General features: G+C 43.0%; 1 non-coding gene across 1 annotated transcript; it reads left to right on the plus strand.

The window, feature by feature from the left end:
* Positions 1 to 12643: 12643 nt before the first annotated feature.
* trnam-cau (transfer RNA methionine (anticodon CAU)) lies at positions 12644 to 12716 on the plus strand. Its single transcript has one exon. It is a non-coding gene; the product is annotated as a tRNA-Met (tRNA).
* Positions 12717 to 13065: the final 349 nt, after the last annotated feature.

A 13065-nucleotide genomic window follows, 5' to 3' on the forward strand; every position in this document is an offset into this window, starting at 1 on the left:
AAACCACAAAGCCACAATGTGAGTCACTTTTATCATTTCTGTTTTGCATAAATACAAGCAACTCTGATGTTTATAACAGCAGCATGCAACTTTTTGGATACCAGGTCATTCCTTCTCAATTGAGCCAATACATTTGTAATTTATTTTTTAATTTTCTTATTTTAAATTAATTAATTTATTTATTTATTTATTTATTTATTTATTTATTTATTTATTTATTTATTTAATTTTATTTTTATTTTATTTTATTTTATTTTATTTGTTTGTTTGTTTGTTTGTTTGTTTGTTTTCAAGGTAATAAAGATAATATGGTAATGGGCAAAATCCAGGTATGTGTAAAAAGTCCTGTGCAAACTGGAGAGTAAAGTGCATAGTGTACAGTTTGTAGTACAGTTCAGGACAGAGAATAATGTACATTTATTTATTTATGTATTTATTTGTTTATTTATTGGGTGATTAGTTCTATTAAAATGGAAATTTTAATTCTACAGCTGTTTATGGAAACCTCAATATCTTGATTCATAAAAAAAACTTATCTATATAAATATATATAACTGAAGTCTTGACAACTATAAACAAAATGTATTGTTTGCCATGACACAAAGATGTATCTCATATTTCAACCAAGTGAAATTAAAAGGAAAAGATCAGATGGTTAAAAAAAGAACAGTCAAGCAACCGACTATTTCAACCGACAAAATCAACTCAAGATATTTAGGAACCTTCATTAGTTCACAAAACAATGTTCAACTTCTCGAAACTGTGATGAGACTGAAATTCAAACCCCTAGTTATAAGCCCCAGAAAGCCAGTATGCCCCAGATACTATTTCTGTTCCTGATACTGTGCTTGCTCTAGAAACTCTTTTCACTTTACATAAGCTAATGCCTAATAGTTTTGTCTTGTATAATTATTTTAGGTTCGCATTTGGTTCATTACACAATGTCATGCTCTATTATTTTACCTAAATCGTAACCCCTGGCTAATTCATTCTGCAGAAAATACAAATTTTTTGTATAAATAAACTGCAGTATCATCAGCTGTTTCATTCTAATATTATTTTCAATTCTATATTATTTAATATGGGTGGTGTTCTTTAATATTTTCTGCAAATACAACATATAAAATCTAGCAATTTAAGCTATCCAATTCCTGTAAACAGCTGATCTTTTTCAGCCTTCTGCCAGAGGCAGAAGGTGTAGAATCCATATGCAGTTTATTCAAAAAACCAGAAAACAGAATCATAAACGGGAAAACGAGGCAGTGGTCAAAAATACCGGAAAGCAAAATGAAGCAAACAAAACCGAAACACAGCGAGCAGAATCAGAGTTGAAAGGGAAAGCAAGGTCAAGCACGGAAAGCAATATCAGAGGTAGGCAATAATCGAAAAAAAAAGAAAAACTCAATGGCAACGTAACGCTTAGTATGCGACCCGGAAGTGATACTAAATTCAAATTCAAATTTTATTGGTCACATACATAATCGTACACAGTATGATATGCAGTGAAATGCTTACACGACTGTTTTGACCCTTGAAAAAGGAAAAGGAATAAGGACAGAACAAATGACAAGGATAAAATATAAAAATATAAAATATAAGAATACAAATTATACTAAAAATACGAAATAGAAAATAGAAAAATGACAAGTTCACAGTAGGTAAAAAATAAAATAGAATAAAAGTAGATATTAATAATAATAAATATAAATAAAGTAAGGTATGGTATATATGTATATAGAATATGTACAGGTATATGTATATATGTAAAATTGTATAAAGTGAAGGGTGTAGTGTGCAATAATGTCCAAGATGCAGACAGCAGCAGTACGGGGTGGTCATGAAGTGGAATAAGGTGATGAGGTGATCAGAGCAATGGTATTGTCCATCTTTAAAGTGCAGATGTGCAAAAGTCCTCTTTTAAAAGTCTTGTAAACGGGAGCAGACTATGCAACATGTATGTTTGTGTTTGTATTGTGTCTTGAAATGTGCAAATGTGCAGATGTACATTTGTGTGTTTATTGTGTGTCTTGTAATGTGCAAATGTCCGGTGTGGTTGGTTGGAGTTCCAACATGTGTGTAGGAGCATAGTAGGTCTAATCAGTTGAGTCCTATGTGAGTTTCTGATTGAGAGACCATATAGCCTGCAGGAAGAAGCTTCTGCTCAGTCTCAGTGTTGGTCTTCAGGGAGCGGAAGCGCTTCCCTGACCTCAACAGTGAGAAAAGTCCATTGTTGGGGTGGCTGAGGTCCTTCACGATCTTCCTGTCCTTGGTCCAGCACTGCTTTTTGTAGATCGAGTGCAGATCAGGGAGCTTGGTACAGATGATGCACTCAGCTGATCGCACCACCCTCTGAAGAGCTCATCTGTCCTGCATAGTGCTGTTCCCGAACCAGGTGGTGATGTTTCCCGTCAGGATGCTCTCTGTGGTGCAGGAATATAAGTTCCTTAGCAACTTAGCAGGCAGTCTAAAGTCTCTTAAGCATCTGAGGTGGAAGAGACACTGTCGGGCCTTCTTCACCATGGTCTTGATGTGACAGGACCATGACAGTTCCTGCATGATGTGAACACCGATGTATCTGAAGCTGTGCACTCTCTCCACTGGGCTGTTGATGATCACAGGGGTCTGGTAGTTCCTCTCCTGCTTTTTGCTGAAGTCCACTATCAGCTCTTTAGTCTTGCTGACATGAAGGTGGAGGTTGTTCCTCTGGAATCAGTCCTCCAGAGTCTTAATCTCCTCCAGGTAGGCCATCTCATTGTTGTCGGAGATCAATCCGACCACAACGGTTTCATCAGCAAACTTGATAATGTTGGTGGAGTTGGTAGCGGCCATGCAGTCATACGTGCACAAAGAGTACAGCAGGGGGCTTAGAACACAAACCTGGGGGGCTCCAGTGCTGAGGGTGAGTGAGACTGAGACATGTCTGGCCATCCTTAATGCCTGTGGTGTACCAGTTAGGAAATTAGAGATCCACTGACAAAGAGATGGGCTGAGTCCCAGGTGCTCCAGCTTGGTGGTGAGTGTGGAGGGGATTATAGTGTTAAATGCTGAACTGTAGTCAACAAACAGCATTCTAACATAATTCTCCTTCCTAGTGTCCAGGTGAGTGAGTGATGTGTGAAGGAGGTGAGAAATGGCATCGTCGGTTGAGCGGTTTGGGTGGTAGGCGAACTGTAATGGATCAAATGTGTCTGGTAGTGAAGCGATGATGAAGTCTCTGACCAGCAGTTGAAAGCACTTCATCACTACTGAGGTCAGGGCTACAAGGTGATAGTCATTGAGGGAAGCAGGATGGGGTTTCTTCGGGACAGGAACAATGATGGACTCTTTGATGGACTATGCGACCTATGGTGTGTGCAAGCAGCTTAAATGTCCATCAGAAACCCGCTGCGGGAACCATGTGATGCTTCAAAACTCGGGTGAGGGCTCCCTCTGGTCTTCAGTGACAGAATGAGATGTGACAGAGCCCCCCCCAGAAACACCTCCCGGTGTTCTTCTTCGTGGACAGCCCCAAGCACGAGGAGCCGGCCTGTGGGGGTGTGTCTGATGAAACTCTTCTATCAGTGTGGGGTCTAGAATGTCTGTTGCATTTACCCAGGAGTGTTCCTCGGGGCCGTAGCCCTCCCAGTCTACTAAATATTGGAGGTGGTTTCTTACTCACCTGGAATTCAGAAGAGCCCATACCTGGTATGCGGGTGCTCCATCCACGTCCAGTTGGGGGGGTTTGGGGTTCGAGGACTGGCCGGTCAGTCTGGGGTGGTTCATGCACTGGTTTAAGAAGTGAGACATGGAATGTGGGGGAGATGCAGTAGGTTGGAGGGAGCCGTACACAGGACACAGGGTTAACCTGGCGGATGATTTCGAACGGCCCAATGAACTGTGGACTGAGCTTACGGCACGGGAGTTGGAGCTTCAAGTTCCTGGTTGAGAGCCAGACCCACTGTCCTAACTGGTAAGCAGGGTGCGGACGGCGACACCAGTCTGCTTGGAGTCTCTGATGTCGAACCACCCTCTGCAGCTGCATGTGGGCTTGTTCCCAAATCTCCTGACTATGCCTGGCCCAGTCATCCACTGTGGGGACATCAGAGGGTTCCTCCGACCAATGGAACAAGGGTGGTTGGTAGCCCAAGATGCATCGGAAGGGCGTGAGGCCAGTGGAGGAATGCGTCAGGGAGTTCTGGGTGTATTCCGCCCAGGGCGGGAACTCACTCCACCTGTGTTGCTCTCCGCTGCAGTATGTCCGAAGAAACCGCTCTATTTCTTGATTCAGCCACAGCTTGGCCGTTAGACTGAGGGTGGTAACCTGAACTTAAGCTCGCATTAATCCCCAATTTACCACAGAAGGCCCACCAGACATAACTGCAAAGCTAACAGCATTGTGGCTGACCCCACACACCCCTCACACACACTCTTCACCCTCCTGCCATCTGGAAAGAGGTACCGGAGCATTCGGGCCCTCACAACCAGACTGTGTAACAGTTTCTTTCCTCAAGCCATCAGGCTCCTCAACACCCAGGACTGAACTGTTCTACAGTCTCTCTCTCACACACACACACTCTCACTCAGGACTGAACTGTTCTACACTCTCTCACACACACACACACTCAGGACTGAACTGTATATTAACTCTCTGTCTCTCTCACACACAGATACACACACTCTCTCTTGACTGTGTGGACGCATACACACACACACATAATTTATATTGTTCATTACTTACTGCACTACCTCTACGTGTCATCCGCTGCTATAGTCATATTTATGTTTATTTCTATTTGCACTACCTCAACCGCTGCTGTGTATTTTTGCACAATATTTTTGCACAATACTTTTTTTTTATTTTTTACATCATTTCACTTTATCTATTTTATTTCACTTACATTCCAGTACACATGTTCTTTTATTTCTTTTTGGCGCTAAGTGTCCTGTGTTCTTTATTGTATTTATTGTCTTTTTGCACTGTCTTGTCTATGCTCTGTTTGCACCTAGCTGCACACTGTGCACTTTACGTGGCTAAGACAAACTTCTGTCCTAGCTCTGTGGTGTTGTTTGTTGTTTTGTGTTGAACTTGTTGTTGTATGTTTATGTAGCACCAGGTCCTGGAGAAACGTTGTTTCATTTCACTATGTACTGCGCCAGCTATATGTGGTTGAAATGACAATAAAGCTTCTTGAATCTTGAATGAATCTTGAATCTGGGAGCCCCGGTTAGGAGACTATGTCCTCAGGGAGCCCATAGTTCCTGAACACGTGGTGGAACAGGATGGTGGCTGTCTCCAGGGCTGTTGGTAGCCCCTTAAGCGGGATGAGTTTTCAGGCCTTGGAGAACTGGTCAATGGTGACCATTACCATGGTAAATCCATGAGAATTGGGTAAATCCATGAGGAAGTCTATAACAATGTGAGACCAGGGTTGCTGTGGTATGGGGAGTGGTTCTGAGAGTCCTTCAGGGAGTTGGCAGCTAGATCATAACTGGGCACATGTGGGGCAGGACCTCACATACCTTTCCACATCCTGGGCTATGGAGGGCCACCAGAATCGTTGCTGGACCAGGCATGCAGTTCTGTGTATGCCGGGGTGTCCATTGCTGGGAGACTCATGGGTCCACTGTATGACTTGAAGGTGGAGGAATGTGGGTACGTAGAGTTTCATGGGTGGACAGGTGGTGGGAGGCTGTTCCTCCGTGTTGGCTCTCTGAATTTCCTCCACCAAATTTCACTGAATGGGCCCCAGGACCACCGATGATGGTAGTATAGGTTCAGGTTGCTGGAGTGCATTAGTAGAGTCTAGTAGTCATGATGATGTGTCTGCCTTCCCATTCTTGGACCCGGGGCGATAAGTGAAGGAAAAATGGAACCTGGTGAAGAAGAGAGCCCATCGGGCTTGGCGGGGATTTAGGCGCTTAGCTCCATAGAGGTACTCTAGGTTCCGGTGGTCTGTGAGAACGAGGACGACGAGCTCCCTCGAGCCAGTGACGCCACTCCTCCAGTGCCGCTTTAATGGAGAGAAGCTCACGATTCCCTACCTCATAGTTCACCTCTGCCGGGGTGAGCTTCTTCGAGAAGAAGCGTGGAGGGTGGAGCTTACCCATGCCGCTCTGATGCTGGGATAGTACAGCCCCAATGCCCGAGCTGGAAGTGTCCACCTCCACCACGAACGGGAGCTCTGGGTCGGGCTGGCAGAGGATGGGGGGGGTCGTGAAGCTATGTTTGAGTTTAGCAAATGCTTCACGCGCCAACTTGGACCGTGAAAGTCTCTTGGGTTTACCTCTCAGTAGGGAAGTGAGTGGGCCCGCAATAGTACTGTAGTTTCTGATGAACCGGCAGTAGAAATTGGCGAAACCCAGAAATCACTGGAGCTCCTTGACGGTGGCGGGTGAGAGAACATATTCCAGGAATGTGAGAGTCTTGCAATGAAATTCACGTTTCTCTAGTTTAGCATAGAGGTCGTGTTGTCTGAGACAGATTAGCACGGCACATGGTGTATGTGGTCCTCCCTGGACTTGGAGTAAATGAGAATGTTGTTGATGTATGCTAAGACGAACCGATTGAGCATATCTCTGAATACCTCATTTATCAAAGACTGAAAGACAGCAGGAGCATTAGTTGGTCCATAGGGCATGACTAAATATTCATAGTGACCTCTGGATGTAACGCCGTTTTCCACTCGTCGCCCCAAATCCAATTTGGAATGTTGGCCCTTCGTAGCTGTTCCAAAGCCACAGACACCAAGGGGAGAGGATACAGGTAACGTATAATTATGGCATTCAGTCCTCTGTAGTCAATGCAGGGTCTCAGTCTGCCATCATTTTTCTCCACGAAGAAAAATCCTGCTTCTGCCGGGGAAGTAGAGGGGTGGATATATCCAGCTGAGAGTGCCTCCTCAATGTAGTCTTCCATGGCTTTAATCTCGGGGAGGGAGAGAGGGTACACTTGGATCTTGGGTGGCATAGCATTGGGGAAGAGCTCTATGGCACAGTCCCAGGGACAATGAGGAGGAAGGTGAGTAGCTCTTTCTTTACTTAATACCTCCTGTAGGTCATTGTATTCCCTGTGAAGGGTGACAGACGTGCTGGTCTCAGGGCTCTCGAAGGATAGATAGATAGATAGATAGATAGATAGATAGATAGATAGATAGATAGATAGATAGATAGATAGATAGATAGATAGATAGATAGATAGAATTAGATGACAAAACAAGATAAGTAATGTGCAAAACAAGTGTTTAAGGTTACAGACCTAGCTGATGTGCAAAAACTGTTATGTGCAAAAACTGCGTGTTTATGAGTCCTGTTCAAATCTCAGTTTATTGAGAGTTCTGTATAAACCGGAGTGTGTTATGTGTAGTGTGTGTTTTATTGTACAATCCAGGACAGAAAGAAGAGCAGTGTCAGCACTGACTTTTCCCACCCCGTGTGGAATTAAAGAGTCGCATGGCATGGGGGAGGAACAACCTCCTCAGTCTGTCAATGGAGCAGGGCAGTGACAGCAACCTGTCACTGAAGCTGCTTTTTTGTCTGGAGATGATGTTGTACAGTGGATGCAGTGGATTGTCCATGATGGACAGGAGCCTGCTTAGCACCCTCCTCTCTGCCACTGATGTCAGGCTGTCCAGTTCTGAGCCAACATTCGAGCCCTCCTTCCTCACCAGCTTGTCCAGACGTGAGGCGTCCTTCTTCTTTATGCTGCCTCCCCAGCACACTGCCGCATAGAAGAATGCACTCGCCACAACAGTCTGATAGAACATCTGCAGCAGCTTTTTGCAGATGTTGAAGGAAGCCAGCCTTCTTAGGAAGTACAGCCGGATGATAGGGTGGCTGATAGGCAGAACTTCAGACAATGTGGTGACCAGCAGGTTATTTCCTTACCTCTCCAGGAGATGTGGGGATCATGTAGCTGTAGCCAGAGTAGCCCCAAGATGATAGGGTTAGCGGGGGAGCTGATGATGTAGGACAAGAGCTTTTCCTTGTAAAAAAGTCCCACGGTGAGCTCCAATGGCATAGTGTGGCGGTAGAGGAATCCCTCTCCGATAGGCTGGTTGTTGACAGCCGTCACTTGTAGAGGTGGGGTGCACAGAACAGTGGGTAGATGGAGCTTCTCCACGAGCCTGCTGTCAATAATGTTGACGGCCGCCTCAGAATCTACTAACGCTGACAGAGAAACATGGTCATGAGCATGGCTCAACACAACAGGTACAGAAACGCTGGAATGAGGAACATGGATTCCCACCTGAGATTTGGAGGGCCGCTCAGGACAGCGGTAGACCTGGTGTCCTGGGTTGCCGCAGTAGTAGCACAGTTGCTGCTCAGTACGATGACGACACTCCTCCTCCGAAACTTGTGCGCTCCCGAGCTGCATGGGTTCAACAGTGTCTTCTCTGGGGGTGGAGAACTCCGTAGAGTGGCGAGGCTGATAGTGGGCATGCACGGACGTCGGGTGTTGGTGCCTAAGGTTGTCTAGGCGGATGGCGGAACTGATGTAGCTGGACAAAGTGGTATTAGGATCATGGCAGGATAGCTCTGCTTGGAGGGCTGGAGAAGGCCTTCCCAGAACACAGCAAGTAGCGCAATGTCGTTCCATCCCGATTGCGCCGTGAGGGTACGGAATTTTATGGCATAATTAGCAGCCGTGTCAGAGCCCTGGCGTAATTCCTAAAGCTGCACAGAGATGTCCTTCCCACCCGCCAGGTACTCGAAAACCTCCCGAATTAAACCAGCAAAGTACGTGAAGGAGGTCTGGACCTGAGGATCCACAACCCAAACTGCCGAAGCCCAATCTAAAGCCTTTCCAGTTAATAATGATAATAAGAAAGTGCACCTGGAAGAATCTGCAGATAATTTCACCCTGGCAAAGTAACGCAGCCTGGTAATCTGCTGGATTCATCACTGGCGTAGTATCCTGTAATGATCTGCAGAATGAAGGCAGAATGTGTAGTATCCATATGCAGTTTATTCAAAAAAACGGAAAACAAAATCATAAACGGGAAAACGAGGCAGTGGTCAAAAATACCGGAAAGCAAAACGAAGCAAACAAAACCAAAACACAGCGAGCAGAATCAGAGTCGAAAAGGAAAGCAAGGTCAAGCACGGAAAGCAATATCAGAGGTAGGCAATAATCAGAAGTCCAAAAAACAAACAAACAAGGTCATAAACGGAAAAACTCAATGGCAACGTAATGCTTAGTATGCAACCCGGAAGTGATACTACACGACCTATGGTATGTGCAAGCAGCTTAAATGTCCATCAGAAACCTGGGGCGGGAACCATGTGATGCTTCAAAACTCAGGCGAGGGCTCCCTCTGGTGTTCAGTGACAGAATGAGACATGACACCTTCCCAGCCACCATCTCTTGGCATTGTTTCACATATTGACACTAAGTCATGTGGTGAGCCCATTTTAAAACAGGATCAGTAATGGATGCTGGCCGCTTTCCCTTTCTTCCCTCATATACATGTCAAAGCAATCTGCATTACAGCTAAAGGTGAACATGTCCTCCAGAGCTGTTGATGCCTTCCTATTAGCAAGGAAGAAACCCCTACTCTAACGTCTGCATGAAAAGCCAGGCAAAAGTTTGAATCAGATTCAGCTTTAATGCAAAGTACTGTGGTTTTTACATGTACAAAGAATTTGGCTTGATGTATTAGTGCATAGTAGTGTAAAGCAAGGGTAAAAAAAAAATCTATTGTACATTTTAATCCTGTACATAACAATACCATTTAAACATACATATACTGTATATATAAAATGTATAATATACACATACCCATCTGTATATACTGTTTGGCATGTTAATTCTTAACATATCTTTATTACTATACATTGATTGTACATAAATATATAGATCATTTTTATACCTATTTATAATATCTACTACACCTGTACATAAAACATCCATTCTCCTGTACATATCACACCCAGAGCTGTATATTTTATCTTGTATATTGTAATTTATTGTAAATATGCCACTTATGCACTTCTGGTTGGATGCTAACTATATTTCATTGGCTCTGTACATGTACTCTGCACAATGTCTAGTCTAATCTAATCTAATCTAATCTAATCTAATCTAATCTAATCTAATCTATAATAGTGTATAAAAGTGAACCAGTGCCAATGCTCACTTTGTGTAAGGAACATAAGATAAGGTGCAGGTGCAGTGTGGCTGTCTGAGTCATGTGTGTTAATGTGCCACATATGGACACAACAAAGGGGGAAATTAGATGGCTTCATGAGAAAGGAGGATGCTTAGAAACACTGAAGCAACACCTCAAAACAGAAAGTTACATCTTGGTGTGAAAACGGCCTTTCATCAAGGCTATTCTCCTAATGCTGTGCTTGTAGTATCTTGTAAGTGCTAAGCTGTTATAATGTCATATCGCACCTCAAGACATTTGATGTGAGAAGTGGAAAAAAACTCGAAGAAAGCGTATCATCGAAGAAAGCAAAATCATCATTTGGTGGCTTAGTGGTTAGCACTATTGCCTCACAGCAAGAAGGTCCTGGGTCCGAATCCCGGGGTCAAACAGGCAGGGGCCTTTCTGTGTGGAGTTTGCATGTTCTCCCCGTGCCTGTGTGGGTTTACTCCGGGTACTCTGGTTTCCTCCCACAGTCATGTACATTAGGTTGATTGGTAATTCTAAATTGCCCATAGGAGTGTGTGTGGTTGTTTGTCTATGTGTGGCCCTGCGATGGACTGGCAACCTGTCCAGGGTGTACCCCTGCCTTTTGCCCTATGTGTGCTGGGATAGGCTCCAGCAGACCCCCATGACCCAAGGAGTCCTAGGAATAAGCGGGTATAGACAATGAATGGTACTGTGACCTTCGAACATTCATGCAACACGTTGGACTGAAATTGCAACAATAGTGAGTTGCTTAGCAACAAACTAGCCAGCAGACAATACCAATACCAATACACAAGTAGCTTTGTGACAAGTTAGACAGCTATCCACTTAAAGCTAGTGATAACTCTAGTGTCAATGATTATCTTTTTTAAAACAGTAATTAGCATAGTCAGATCTAACCAAGTACTATGTCTGTATATTAACTGATTCAAATATGCTGTAGAACCGCTCTCGGGATACTTTGATGTCACACACCTATCAGTCTGCACAGCTCCGTTTTAAGTCGAATACACCTATACACACTCATGTGAGTAAAACACCTTACATCCCTTGAGTGCGACAGCAATAAATAAACAAAACTGTCAGAAAACACAATCCTATTATTCAGATAATAGTCTAGCTTTATGTTAACACAGTTGATAAAAGTCGGCTAACAAATGTACAGTATGTTGTGTCAAAAAGGAGGCCCACTGTCTCTGATTCTGAAAACCCCTGACATATAGGACCCTTTTGAATATTATTCCATACCCAATATGTACAAAAGCCTTAAATTAAATAAGCCTAAAGATAGATCTAAATAAAATATAAACTGTTAAAGGCCTAAGACATTACAATCTGAACATCATGACTTTCTATTATTCAACTAATGCAGTATTTAAGTTAAAATACAGACATGACTTAGGTGAACAATGGACCAGAACAGACTCCATCATTCAGCTGTTCTGTCTATTGATAAAGGAATTCTCAGCACTATAAATATTAGTATGGTAACTGACCGTCAAGTCTCGGAGATACTCTCTGATGATTCCACACTCAAAGAACTAGGATAGAAAAGTCACCAAGAGCACGAAGTAGACAAGATACAAGCAGCAAGACAGATGAGAGAATGAGAGATGAGAGAACGATAAGAGAAGAGAAGAGAGGCTGTAAAAAAGAAATAAATATACAAAGAATAATACATATAGTAGTGCCATCATAAATGAGGAATGAAATAAGAGGTGCAAGTATAAAATAGATTATTGTAAAATAGTAATAAAAAAGGATCTACACGGCACTGCTTCACACAAGCTGTAAAAGAGATAATATTGCATGGCATACCTGTGAGAGAGAAAATGTAATGAATTTAATGAACTCCTTTTTTACTAGCAAGACTCCGAAATGATGGGAGGATTCAGAAAAAAAAATTGAATGAAATTTTCTAAAGTTGCATACTGTTTGTGTTCATTTGTGTTTATTATTAAACAATATTACATAAAAATGCCCTTACAAAACGTGTTATTCTTGCTTACCCCCTCTCACTAATTAGCCCCTGATGTTTCAGGCTCAGCCCCTGATGTTTTCAAATCCTAGAAACGCCCCTGCCAATCCCCACGGATTAGGAATCATCTATGTGAGTAAGTGAGTCTCCTGAATCAGAAGTGTTGGGGGTGGGAAGAAGCTCTCTCTGATATAACAAGCATCAAATGCAAGCACCGCTTAAGGAAAGTGATATATCCAGATGTGCGTTATGCCAGAAGCAAAGTAACCTTTTTCATTTCCCTAAAGCTGCTTGTAATGCAACAGCAGTGAGGATGTATAAAATTGACGTATAAAAACATGTCATATGACATATACATATGACTTATAAAGATGACATACATATGACATGTACATATGACATATAAAGATGACATACATATGACATATAAAGATGAACATAGTCAAGAAGCTAAGTTATCTCTCTCTCTCTTTTTATCTTTTTTAAATTTAAAAAAAAACATTCTCCTCAACTCTAATGGTCTCACATCCAGCTAATATACCTGTGTGCTGCCTCGTTAGCGCAGTAGGTAGCGCGTCAGTCTCATAATCTGAAGGTCGTGAGTTCGATCCTCACATGGGGCATGGCATCTTTATTTCTGTTTGCACCTAGCTGCACACTGTGCACTTTACCTGGCTAAGACAAACTTCTGTCCTAGCTCTGTGCTGTTGTTTTGTGCTGAACTTGTTGTTGTATGTTTATGTAGCACCAGGTCCTGGAGAAACGTTGTTTCATTTCACTATGTACTGCATCAGCCATATGTGGTTGAAATGACAATAAAGCTTCTTGAATCTTGAATCTTGAATCTTGAGGCCGAAGATTTGTCACAACCGTCATTCATCATCAGGACCGTCAATCACACGGCCATTTTTTTTGGAAAATGTAAGGTTTGGTAATGTTTGTTTTTAATTAACCGGTAATTCATAAGTGCTA

This window comes from Hemibagrus wyckioides, linkage group LG06 (assembly GCF_019097595.1).
Source record: "Hemibagrus wyckioides isolate EC202008001 linkage group LG06, SWU_Hwy_1.0, whole genome shotgun sequence".
Lineage (NCBI taxonomy): Eukaryota > Metazoa > Chordata > Actinopteri > Siluriformes > Bagridae > Hemibagrus > Hemibagrus wyckioides.